The sequence below is a fragment of the Carassius carassius genome, chromosome 42, assembly GCF_963082965.1.
Source record: "Carassius carassius chromosome 42, fCarCar2.1, whole genome shotgun sequence".
NCBI lineage: Eukaryota > Metazoa > Chordata > Actinopteri > Cypriniformes > Cyprinidae > Carassius > Carassius carassius.
In genome coordinates, this window is record NC_081796.1 from 2,996,645 (window position 1) to 3,010,950 (window position 14,306).

At 39.2% G+C, this 14,306-nt stretch overlaps 1 pseudogene; it reads left to right on the top strand.

Moving 5' to 3' along the window:
* The first annotated feature begins 8,363 nt into the window (after positions 1-8,363).
* Positions 8,364-8,480, top strand: LOC132124524 (5S ribosomal RNA; annotated as a pseudogene).
* Positions 8,481-14,306: the final 5,826 nt, after the last annotated feature.

Here is a 14,306-nt window from a genome sequence, read left to right on the forward strand (position 1 = left end):
GTGTGTTGGTAAGAACACATAAGACTCAGTTGAATCAAATTTAGGAGTTTACTGTTCATCAGGTTGAGTGGTAACAGTGAGTGGTTTGAAAATATCAAAGAATAATAAGAAATATTCACACAAGCAATAATACAGGTTACATTATTAAAGTTGTTGCAGTACACAGTTGTCCCCAAGTGGTGTCGCGAGCTTACTCATGGCATTAGATATGACAGACGTCATTGTAACATGTCAGGCAAAACTGCGCGTCAATAACAATAGTTCCAGTAGAAAGGTCACTGGTGTCTGTGTGCCAATTGTTACGGCTCTGCAGTGTAGGCAGGTAGTGACGGATGAAACTTAACCAGAACTGATCGGCTAGAACTTGACTCTGCCTCCATCTCCGTCTGCCCATAAGTTCTGTAGCAGGATAAACTACAAAGGGTATTGAGCTATCTGGCCACCCCATGAGCAGATATTTTGGTGTGACAGGTGTTACGAACCCCTCTTTAGAATTAGTAGAGAAAAAGGGTTGCACGACATAAAGAAGGATACGTGAGACCTAAATGAAATGCTATAACATTTATTCAAATAAACAAAACTAAGAAAACACGTATCATAACGAAATAAACCCCAAAATACTTCTACAAAAATTACCAAACTATGATAGACAGAAATGAACAACGAGACACTTCAAAATAGAAAAACAACCACAAATTCCAATTAAGAAAAACAAAAAGAAAAGCAAGCTGTTTGCAGGTGAGTCTCCTCTCTCCTCCCTCACCCCGTCATGCTCCGCTTCAGCGTCCTTTATAGCGTCGTTCACCAACACGTACAATGAGTCGCAGGTGTACAACGACGCGCAGGTGCACAGGGCGGACCTAGCAATCAAACTCAGACGCAGAAAAAGAAAGAAAAGTCAGGACGTTATACATAGGAAACCCACAAGGCACAAGCCGTAACACTCCCCCACTTAAAAGAACCAGGTTCTAAGGGAAGCTACAGTATTATCAAACAGGAGTTACACCAACCCAGACATAAACATTTCATTATACATTTACCTAGCCCCGGGAAAGGGCATCAGCCATGGCATTTTCACTTCCTTTCTTGTGATGAATCTCAAGAAAATAACATCGAGCCATTAACGCCCAACGCATCAAACGCTGGTTGTGGTTGTACATTTTATTTAAAAAAAAAGCAGCGGATTGTGATCAGTGTAGACGACGACGGGAGTAGAGCTATATCCAACATATACGTCGAAGTGCTGCAAAGCAAGCAACATAGCCAGAGTCTCTTTCTCGATAGTAGAATAATTCAATTGATGACGATTGAATTTAGAAGAAAAATAGGACACTGGATGGGATATGCCATCAGCACCACTCTGAAGCAGGACAGCTCCAACTCCGGTCGCGCTGGCGTCTACCTCTAGCTTGAACGGACGAGCTAGGTCAGGAGCAGACAACACCGGGGCACTGCAAAGGAGAGACTTTGCACAAAGAAAAGCACTTTGACATTCATCAGTCAAATTAAAAACAACCTTAGGACTGCACAGCTTTGTTAAAGGAGCGACCACAGTCGAGAAATTCTTACAGAAGCACCTGTAATAGTCAGCCATCCCTAAGAATCTACGCAACTCTCGCCTCGTAGTGGGTACAGGATAGTCAAGAATAGCCGTCACTTTTGCGTCTACTGGACGTACCTGACCATTTCCAACCTGTTTCCCTAGATATGTAACAGAGGCTTTTGCAAAATCGCATTTCATCAAATTTAACATTAAGGAGGCGGCTGTCAATCGACTAAAAACATTGTGCAAGGTAGAAATGTGCTCAATCCACGTAGAAGAATAAATAACTACGTCACCAAGATAAATGTTACAGTTTGGCACATCACCCAAAACCATAGACATTAATCTTTGAAAGGTTGCCGGAGCGTTTCGTAGTCCGAATGCCATCCGCGTATATTGAAAGAAAAAATCGGGAGTCACAAAGGCAGAAATGTCAGAAGCACGTTCAGTCAATGGCACCTGCCAATAGCCTTTTAAAAGGTCTAGTTTCGTAATGTACCGAGCAGTGCCAAGATTATCAATACAGACCTCTATACGAGGCAACGGAAATGCATCAGGTACAGTAACAGAATTCACTTTGCGAAAATCAGTACAAAAAACGGAATGCACCGTCAGCTTTAGGTACCAAAATGCATGGTGAACTACTACTACTCTTTTTGGCAAACCCATTCTGGACCAGATAATTCACTTCACATTTCATGATTTCCCTCTTACCTACGGGACAGCGATACGCATGCTGTTTTATTGGAACTGCGTTACCCACTTCAATATCATGCTGGATGACAGAGGTTCCAGACGGAACATCACTAAACAGGTTAGGATAACTTTCTACTAAGTCAATCACATCCTGACGCTGGTCGCTAGATAAATAAGATAAATGAGATGGTAAAACTCTTAAAACCTCAGAATTCTTTAAGTGGCCACCATTTAACATTTCCGTGGACATTTTCAACCCATCATCTACATCCTCAGCATTGTATGGGACAGCAACGACACTCGCTCCACGTTTGACACCGTCGGTTTCTCACATTCAGACACGTTACTCCCCTCAGTTTTTTCAGTTCGGGCCTTATAGGATTTCAACATATTTACATGACACAAACGTGTCTTCCGTCGTCGTTCCGGGGTAAGAACTATATAATCAGTGTCACTCAGCTTACTCTTAATCAAATAAGGACCTGCAAAACGTGCAGCTAGTGCAGAACCAGGTGAAGGGAGCTTTCTCCAGGCGTAAACTTCTGCACCACCGCCTGCTTGTCGAAACAACGCTTCATTTTCTTTTGAGAGAGAGAAAGAGCTTCTCTTGCGACAGCACAAGCCTTGTGTAGTCGTTCACGAGTACGAGAAACAAAATCTAGCACATTACGTTTCTCAGTTGAACCGGTGACAAAAAATTTGTCTTTCAGTACTTTTAAAGGACCCCGTACATTATGCCCAAAGACCAATTCAGACGGACTAAAACCCAGTGACTCTTGTCGCGCTTCACGCAAAGCAAATAAAACCAAAGGGACTCCATCATCCCACTCATTCCCCGCCTCCAGGCAATATTTTCGCAAGCTAGATTTCAGTGTCTGATGCCACCGCTCCACAGCCCCCTGCGATTCTGGATGATAGGCACTGGAGGTGACATGTGACACAGTCAAAGCTTTCAACACATTTCGGAAATATTTTAGACAAAAAATTAGTACCTTGATCCGTTTGGACAATTTTAGGAAAGTTGTAAAAAATTTTGTTAGAGCTTTGGTGACGGATTTGGCAGTTATACTCCGTAACGGAATTGCTTCCGGAAATCGTGTGACAGCGCACATATTTGTTAAAATATACTGAGAACCAGATTTAGTTCGCGGAAGTGGACCAACACAATCTACAAGGACGTGTTCAAAAGGTTCACCCACAGCCGGAATAGGATGGAGTGGAGCAGGTGGCACAGTCTGATTGGGCTTTCCTACTACTTGACATGTATGGCAAGTTTTACAATATCGAGACACATCAGTTTTCAACCCAGGCCAGAAGAAATGTTGGAGCACCCGATTATACGTCTTAGTTATACCGAGGTGCCCAGACCAAGGATGATCATGTGCCAGACTCAAAATATGCTGTCGAAATTTCGAGGGTACCACAATCTGATGGACCACATTCCAATCGTCTGAATTTTCATCACTCGATAATCGAGCCTTCCATTTACGCATTAACACAGTATTGTTCCAATAGAACTGATGATTATGCGACGGTGATATTTCACTGTCCGCACTGAGACGACACTTCTCTAATGTAAGATCACTTTTCTGAGCCTCAATAAGAACATCACACGAAATAGGCAAAAATACGTCAGGATCTGGACAAACAGGCTTTTTGATCGGGTTAACATCCAAATCTTCAGAAAGTTTATTTCTCTCAAACATCTCTGAAAAAATAGACTCACCCAAATTCACTTCATTCTCCTTCGCGAGACTTTTTCCCTGAGCGCGTGTCGTAACTACACTAGAAGCAAAAACATTTGGAAAATGTTGTGCAAGCGCATCAGGTTGTTGATCAATACATGGAGTATTAACAACATGCACAACTGGCATTACTTTGCCTCCAGCGAGATCATTTCCCAAAATAAAATCAATACCTCTCACAGGTAGGGAAGAACGAGCCGCTACATTGAAACATCCAGAGACTAAATCAGACGACACCCAGACGCGATAAAGAGGTACAGTTACAAAACCCATTTCTATACCCTGTACAATAGTACTAGTATCACATGCGGACTCAACGGAAAAAGGCAAAATGTCGGACAGTATAAAAGACTGGGATCCCCCGTATCCCGCAAGATCCTCACAGCCTTCTGATCCTCCACACGACCAGTCAACGATACATAACCCTTAAACACAAAAGGTTGAAAACACTCATCAGGAGCTACAGAAGTCGTGGGCTGCTGAGACACAACTTTTACTAAAACTGACCTGCGAGGTTGAATTGAACCATCCTGACGCTCTTGCTTTCGTTTTAGAATTCGACACTCAGCAATCATATGTCCCATTTTGTGACAATAGCCACATTCCTTCCGAGTTTTCGGGCTCGATGAATTAGGGCTGTTTTTAAAGTCAAAAGAATCAACTTCATTCTCCCTATGTGAAATGTTTCCCATTAAATCCCTCGGACGCTTTACAAACACAGGTTTATGAATTAATGCATACTCGTCTGCCAGAACAGCCGCTTGTTGCACAGTACTAACCTTCTGTTCATTTAGGTACAAAGCAGTACGCTCAGGAACACAATTCTTGAACTCCTCAATGAGCAAAAGTTCACACAAAGATTGATAGTCCTTGACTTTACACGCTTTTATCCATCGATCAAAAAGTATACCCTTCTCACGGGCAAACTCGACATATGTCTGGGAAGCAGATTTTTTCGTGGTACGAAACCGTTGTCTATAATGTTCAGGCACTAACTCATAGGCACGGAGAATCACATTTTTCACCCGTCTCATATTGAACACTTTCTTCTAAAGAAAGAGAAGCACAAACTTCTTGCGCTTTCCCTGTAAACTTGCATTGTAACATTAATGACCAAACCTCAGTCGGCCACTTCAAAGCTAAAGCTATTCGCTCAAATGCCTGAAAATAAGCCTAAACTTCTTTCTCACGAAATGGTGGAACTATCACCATATTCTTTGCCACATTAAACGGAGAAGTCGAATGAGCATTTACAGAATCTGTTAACACAGATATAGAGTCAGCTGTAGACCTAACAGGATCATACAAAAGTCGAGCCACATGAGATCCAAAGTGCAGCTCAACAATACCTTCATCCCCTACTATCTTAAGGAACCCTACAAGGGCTTGTATCAAAAAGAGCAAAACGGTCAAAGCCTACAGTGTCACCTGACTGAACATCTGATGCATCCATAATGACAGCAATTTTGCTCAACGCAAGCTGGTGAGGTCGACCAAACCGTTCAGTAAGGACTGCTAGGGTATCTGAGTAGGGAGTGGTTGAATTTAGAAAGGAATCAGCAATGAGGCGAGCATCTGCTAACTTCAGGTGATCTATCAAAACTTGGTACTTGAATAGCTCTGAAGCTTCGTCAGGTATTAGGTTAGTCAAAGCAAGTTTGAGACGAGCAAATTCACCAGGGTCTCGGCGGGTAAAATCTGGAATGGTTGGCTGTGGACCAATAGCTGGTGCGATGTGTGGCTGACTGTAGCATGAAGAAGGAGGTGTGGATGTAACAGAAGCACTCCTTCCTGTCGTTGGCTGCCTTGTGTCCTGAGTAACTCTATGAGCATCAGCAGTACCTGAGTAAATCTGAGCAGCTATGTTATTTGGAGCAGAGACATTTGCGTAAGGCTGCACTGAAGGAGGCACTTGTTGTGAATAGCTGATTAAAGATGCATAAGGATCTGGATTCTTAGGTGTAGAAAGGCGGTGTGGTGCAGGCACTGGAAAGGCTCTGGGGGCTGGTGTAGGTGCGGGAGACTAAGGAATTGGAGGGGTTAGTACTTGGGGCTGTGGTTGAGGTGTAGGATCTGACTTTTTACTTTGCGGCTGGTCAATCAGCATCTCCTGCATGCTTTTCTGGATCTCTATCAGTCGGCTGATCTCCTCCCTCATGGATGACTGATCGGCACGGAGGCGTCTATTCTCTTGTTCTAAATCATGCACTGCACTTTGGACATCAGGAAGTGGTGAATGTGCAGTCCTGCAATGGTTGTGTTCTTCTCTCTCACTCCAATAATCTGTGGTAAGGTACCAGGGCTCCAGTGTCAAGCGTGATGATTCAAAAGAATCAGGTGATCAAACAACCTCTTCTCTTTGATCATGATGAATACTGGAGGCACGCAGCTGTGCCATACGAAGATCTCCATCATAATCATTCTGTTGCATGTCATCTGGCCCTTGTGGCAGGAGGACATTAGCTCTAGGCAGCCCAGCATAATGTAACTCAAAATCTTGTAAATAGGTTGGTTGACGAACTGTACGTCTAGGGCGTGCTCCTTGAACTTGATACTCTGCATTCTGATCCTCTGACATCATTAGTCCAATGCAGACACAGCTATCTGGCTCGAAGGACAAAATTGTTTTGGAGAATTAGGTAAGGACTGTATTTGTGCTGTCATAGGTGATTCTGTATCCGCACTGGTGTGTTGGTAAGAACAGTTGAATCAAAGTTAGGAGTTTACTGTTGATCAGGTTGAGTGGTTACAGTGAGTGGTCTGAAAATATCAAAGAATAATAAGAAATATTAGGTATACAGCAGATTAAATAGTATTCACACAGGCAATAATACAGATTACATTATTAAAGTTGTTGCAGTACACAGTTGTCCCCAAGTGGCGTCGCGAGCTTACTCATGGCATTAGATATGACAGATGTCATTGCAACATGTCAGGGAAACTGCACGTCACATAATATATACACACATATAAACAGATAATACTATCTAAAATCGCCATTCAGAGATGTTACACATATTATAGTGGCATTCAGGCTTAGTTATACATATTGTAACAGACAAAATTTGGCGCTTAGGCGCTAACAAGGATTGCCGCGGTAAAGTATGATAACTGGATATAAACAACTTACTTTCTAGACATTAACTCGTTAACATAAGACCACTAATAAAGGCAAAGGAGAGATTAATTAGGTGTAGGAGAATTCACAGTTCATCTCTAGCTGAGTACGAGGCACTGACTGACTTCACTTAATAAACTGCACTCTGATTGGATGAATCCTTGTTGACAGGATCTCATACATCTTCCCTACGCACACCTGTGGACAAAGAACAGAAATCATGTCAAAAAAGAATAGAAAAAGAAGTACGATTACATATGTTTAATCATTTTATATTTTACTGTATTATTATTATTATTATAATGAATAATGTTCCTGTAGCTCAAGTGGTAGAGCATTGCGTTGTCAAGCATTGGGGGTTCGTATCCCGGGGATCATATATTAGGAAAAATGTTTTTTTTACACAAACATTTACACAAAAATATTAATTTGATTACTAAAATATAACAAAAAAATTGATCTTCTATGCATTGTTGCAAAAATCCCTTCTCTGTTTTGCTTAGCACTTTTAATTTTAGAAAAAAAAAAAGTTACATTAATAAATTACCTTGAGGCCATCCCAGATGTAGATGAGTTTGTTTCTTCATCAGATTTGGAGAAATGTAGCATTGCATCAGTGTCTCGTCAATGGATGCTCTGTAGTGAATGGGTGCTGTCAGAATGAGATTCCAAACAGCTGATAAAAACATCACAATAATCCACACCACTCCAGTCCATCAAGATGAGTGTTTGTAAGAAAAAAATCCACAGTCACATTCAGCTAAAATATGAGTTCATAATCCATAATAATGCTTCCTCCAGTGAAAAAGTTCATCTCCTGTTGTCTCTCAGATCAAATCCCACCACATATTTGTTTAGAGCTGTTTTGGCTTGTAAACAGTGTTTGATCTGTGCAGGTTTTTCTCCTGGTTCAGACTTGACCACTTTCTCATTGGACTAAGCATTATTATGGATAGAGGACTTGCATTTTATTATTATTATTATCATTATTATTTTATTTTTTATTTTTTAAGTTGAAATGTTCTGAAAGATTTCCTTCTTACAAACACGCATTTTCCTTCACAAGATGTTAACTGGAGTGGTGTAGATTATTGTGATGTTTTTATCAGCTGTTTGGACTCTCATTCTGACGACACCCATTCACTGCAGAGCATCCATTGATGAGATGGAGATTTTTTTTTTTTTTTAAGGTATCTAATATTTGACTTAATTTCCATGATCTAAATATTCTTAGGAATTCAAAGTTTGTTGTCATTTTAAAGCCAGCAGCCATATCACCCTGGAGCCCAAGACCGGTTTCCCACTGAAGCTAAGTAGGGCTGAGCCTGGTCAGTACCTGGATGGGAGACCTCCTGGGAAAACTAGGTTGCTGCTGGTGGAGCTAGTGAGGCCAGCAGGGGGTGCTCACCCTGTGGTCTGTGTGGGTCCTAGCGCCCCAGTGTAGTGATGGGGACACTATACTGTCAACAAGCACCGTTCTTCGGATGAGACGTTAAACCGAGGTCCTGACTCTCTGTGGTCATTAAAATTCCCAGGATGTCTTTCGAAAAGTGTAGAGGTGTGACCTTGGCATCCTGGCTAAATTTGCCCACTGGCCTCTGACCATCATGGCCTCCTAACAATCCCCATATCTGCTGATTGGCTTCATCACTCTGTCTCCTCTCCACCAGTAAGCTGGTGTGTGGTGGGCGTTCTGGTGCACTATGGCTGCCGTTGCATCATCCAGGTGGATGCTGCACACTGGTGGTGGATGAGGAGATACCCCCAGACTATGTAAAGCGCTTTGAGAGCCTAGAAAAGCGCTATATAAATGTAATGAATGAATTAATTAATTAAAGTGTCTGGGCCTTCTTATGCTGTTATATTATGATTATAAATTTTTTTATTCTTTTGTAAAGCACTTTGGCTCAGCCTCTGTTGTTTTTAAATGTGCTAAATAAATAAAGGTTGACTTGACTTGACTTCATACATTCAGTGGCGTAAAATGGTCTTAAAATGACAATAATATCATTTATCACATTTATTTTTGGGGCATTAAATCGCATAACAAAAAGTTGTTATCATGACGGGCGTACTTTTAAACCTTCAGAAAAACTGATGGCAGGAACTTCACAGCACTATACAGTATTTGAATAAGACGAAATACAGCTGTGTTGAATGGCAGATATGCATGTAATATCAGAGCAATTGTGTTAGAAAAGTCCACTAAAGTCCAAAGAATATGTTGTAATCTTTATTTGTCCATGTTTCCAGCTGACGAGAAAAAGCCAAGCAGCAGGTTAAATCAATACTGAACAGAGAATCAGGCCAATGATACGGCCTTCATGTTGAACGAGGACAAACCGTTTGTGTCTGAAAACTGAGTGTTCGATACATCCATCACCAACACCATAGGACAGTACAAACTGGTCAAACTGTACGATCAGTCAAACTGAGAAGAATGAAACATGAGCAACACATCTCTGGAGCCAGAACTCAGAAAGGGAAAAGAGAGAAAATGTTTGATCAGAATCTGATGAAGAGCTGCTGGTGGAAACGTCTGGTTGAATGTTGTTTATGAATATGTGAAAAGTAATGGTCAAACAATGAGAGTTTTTCATTTGCTAATACATGTCATTTGTTGATCATCTTCAATGTTAAATACTAGCATAGAACTTAGTACTGGGGTTCCAAAATTTGTAAGAAAAGCAACCTTTCAAAGAGAAAAAAAGATACATTTTTATGAGTTGTCAATAAAACATTTTTAACACAGATGCAACATTTGATAATAACAATAATAATAATAATAATAATAATAATAATAATAATAATAATAATAATAATAATTACTATTAGTAGTAGTTGTATAGCAGCAAGTAGAAAAAAAATACATGTTAAAAGAAAGTAAATATTTTCCAGATGATTTTTTTAAATACATTTATTTTAGTCTTAGCACAGTACCAATTAAAAAATCTAAAATTGAATTATAAAATTTTGGAAACAAGTACTTTAGACCGTTGAAGGTTAATGTTTATATATTAATTAAATATGTTTTACAGAATATTTGTTAAACACATTTACAAATTCAATAATAATAATAACTTTCATTAAGTCAGTATTTTACTTTCACATGTAAGTACATTTATCTAGTTTGATCTCAAGTATGTATCCTTAGGTCTGTCTAAAATGGACCGGCCAAGAATACTAGAAGTGATTGTACAGTAGCTTTGATTGAAGCATAATCTTTTTCTAATTATCCTCTTGTGTTAAATATGTTGGCACAGTATAAAATGAGTCCAGCAGTACCACTGCAGCCTCATCTACTTCAGAAACACCGCAGGCCTCCTCAGAAACACCATTTAGTTTGTGACTGATGCACCGGATAAACGCAACACGCGGCTGCTCTATTAAAGACATCTCAAAAAGAGTCAGGAAAGCCATTGGTTATGAAGACACACCTGAACGTGTGGCAAACTGCAGGGTCGGCGCAGGGAAAAAGCCAGAGCGGAAGGAAAAGGTGCAAGATTGATGAAAGAGGTTCACATGTTCATTTTTCAGAGCGATGGCTCAGCAAAGAGGAACATTAAGATCTATTTCAGAGCTCAGGCACCCTCGATAACTATTCCCTGCATCCCTGTGACACGGACCATCTGTCCCGGTGTCTCCTGTCCATAACCTCTCTTTAAAACAGAGGAGAGCGGGGCACTGACATACGAGCACAGGACCTCGAGGGAGCGCAGCCAGATGACTGATGGGAAGACGAGGGAACAAGGTGCATTATGGTCCAGGTGCCAAACAGAGGAGTCAAGCGGCCTGCTGGTCTGAATTAAGCCAAGTATTTAGTAAGTATAAGGTCAGGCTGATACTAAACTGTTGGTGTAAACAACATACTTCATATAACACTGATGTACAAACATACTCTCTCAGAAAAAAGGTACAATTCGTTACTGGAGCGGACTGTAATGTAAAAAAAAATCACAACTTTGTAGCTCATACACATCAGTACCTTACATTACATATTACTACTCTAAAAGTACATATCAGCACCAAAAGACTACATATTAGTACCTATTGAAATGGTACCACCCCAGAGATACCTTTCTACAGAGAATATACTGTAGATATACTGTAGTTACTGATAAATGACTGTAGATTGGAGTTTGTAATTTGCTCTAGCTTGGAAAATGGCAGATTAAAAGTAGCTTTCTCAAATCTGAGCAGGTGAAATACAACAGAACATCCATGCATAAATCTGTCAAACATATTTTGTAGTGGTATTTCATGTGATGGAGAAACACTCATTGTGTGCTATATTTGTTAATAATTGCAAAAAGGCTACAAATTGAGCTTGAAAAATCTCACAGTGCACACTGCATTTTAATCCAAATCAGTATTTACTTCCACTGTTTGCAAAACTGCAGGCAGACATGTCCAAACACGTACACAGAGCCTTCCCTGGCTTCTTACCCCACTTTGAGGGGACTGATATGACCCTGCTATTATGCCAAATTAAAGCCTTTAACAGCGAAGCAGAACATAAAACAAAACAAACTAAAAAAAAGGAAAAAAAATTGAAAACAAAAAGCAAAGCAAAAAAATTTATAAATAAAAATAAATAAATAAAAACAGCACAAAATAATACAAAAACATAAGAAAATCAAAAAAAAAAAAAAAAAAAAAAACTAAGACAATAAAAACTATAAGCAAACCAAAAACAAAAAAGCAAAAAAAAGAAGAAAAAAACCACTGTGGAGCAAAGTGTCAATTTTTTCAAAATTTACACATCATCTAAAGCTGAATAAATAATCTTTCCATTGATGTATGGCTTGTTATGAGGACAATATTGAAATGAAGTTTAGCAATGCATATTACTAATTAAAAATTAAGTTTTTTATATATTTACAGTAGGAAATTGACAAAATATCTTCATCAAACATGATCTTTACTTAATATCTTAATGATTTTTGGCATAAAAGAAAAATCTATAATTTCGACCAATACAATGTTTTATTTATTTATTTATGGCTATTGGGACAAATATACCCCAGAGACTTAAGACTGCTTTTGTGCTCCAGGGTCACAAATAAGAAAACAAAACAAACAAATAAAACAAAAACAGACAACAAACCAAAATTAAAAAATAAAAATAAAACTGAAACATGAAAGTGAAACATACAAAAACAACAACAATAAAACAAAAAAGGAAACAAAAATCAAACCAACAAAACAATAAAATAAATATATAAAAGCCAAACCAAACACAAATAGCCAAGCAAAACAAAAAGAAATAAACAAAAAACAGGAAATCACGATTTTAATGCTTTCAGGAACCATAAACAGCCTTGAACGTTTTTGCTAAAGTGAAGAGGACACTTTTCTTGACAAAGTGAAAAGGACAGCGTGGAGTTGGCTGTGTCTGAACTGGAGTGACTCTTGACTCTCCTCAGGACGGTTTCTGCTGTGCCATCACAGCTCTTTCTGTTTCACCTGACATCAGCAGTGCATGCTGGGTACATCACACTCCAGGGAGGCACCTGTGCAAACTCATCCAGCACTGACACCGTCTCTCATCAACAATATTTGACCGAGAACTTTAAGAACTGACCTCAAAACAACACCTGCCACAAACACACATACGACTGATTGGAACCTACTGCATCAGCTCTCGAAAGACGAACGGAGCAGATTATGTGACATTAGCACGGTTTGTTTACATCCTCCAATACGACTGGAGTCACAGCATTCCACTGGCTGAAATATAATATACTGCAACTGGGATGCTTCACAGATTTTAGGTTTGATCTATATTTGCTGAGAATAGAATAGAATAAGAAACAATAATACTTATTATTACTATTATGCAAAGTAATATATCAAAATATGCCGTAATTACATTTTATTAAATATATCAGGATTATATTGGCCATCAGTCACCCTGCTTTCTAGATATATCAGTTTAAATGCCATTAGCCACTGAAAACATTTAACAAAAAAAAAATAATAAAAAATAATAAAAAACTTGTGGAGAAAATATGCATTTTATTTTTTTTTATTTATACATTATATTCAATATATTTAATAATAATAATTTATAAAGTGATACTAATATCCTTTATTATTATTATTACTACTACTATTACAATCATTAAAAGCACAAAGTCGATTAATAATAATAATATTATATATGTTGCAATGTGTCCAGTTGGCAGCGTTTTGGAAGGTCAAGGTTGAAATGGTTTGAATTTTGATCGTCACGTTGCAACAACTGATCTGCATGCATCATTTTGCCGTAACACTGTTCTGAGAGGACTACAAAAGGAGTGTATGAGAACCAATGCACATGTGCTAATCAAGTTTGGACTCTTCAAGTCTATCCTAGATGACGGATTTAGCTTCCTTAAACTCGCAGACACTCTTAAAGGCTCCTTGGAGGAAGCCATCATCTATATTTGTGCACTCTTTAGGTTTAGTGGCAGATGTTTACACAGAATTTCAAATACAGCAGAACAGCTGGCTGTTTGTCAGAGACAGGGGATTCTGGGAGATTACAGCTGACTGTCCTGTACGTTTGAGAACCAAACCTAAATATGGCCAGATGGCGCAAATATACGCATAGCCTCATGATGCATGCTGCTTTACTACACTTATAGCCACAGGTGAGTGTTTTCATGACATTAAGGACAGAAAATTCCAAAGCAAGCATTCAAACATTCCCTTTAGAAAACAGTGGCCTTTACTAAAGTCTACACACACCTTTACAGAGAGCAAACAGCAGGCAGATAGGGCACTTCTGATTGCCCAAATAAATCATAACACGACAAATAAGAAGATCTAGAACAAGGCTATTGAACTGATCAGCAGAGTTCAGCTCCAATGCTAATCAAACATACTCCAACAAGCGAATCAATGTCTGCAGGATTACATCAGCATTACAGACGGCCGTGTTGTTTTAGGGTCAGATTCCAGGGTGTAGAGAGTGAAGGCTAAACTCAGTTCAAAGGACGCTGCAAATAGCATAAGGAAAAACTTCACATCAATATATCACTTCACAGTAGGAGGAGAAGGAATAATCCGAGAACTACAGGAATTTTGACTAAAATGCACTAAAATGATGAAAAGTCATCCATTTGATTCATTCATTCTAAGCAGGTGTTCATGTCTATAAATTGCATAAGATGCTATGGCTACAATGCATTTATCATTTAATATAAACAATTAAATTGCA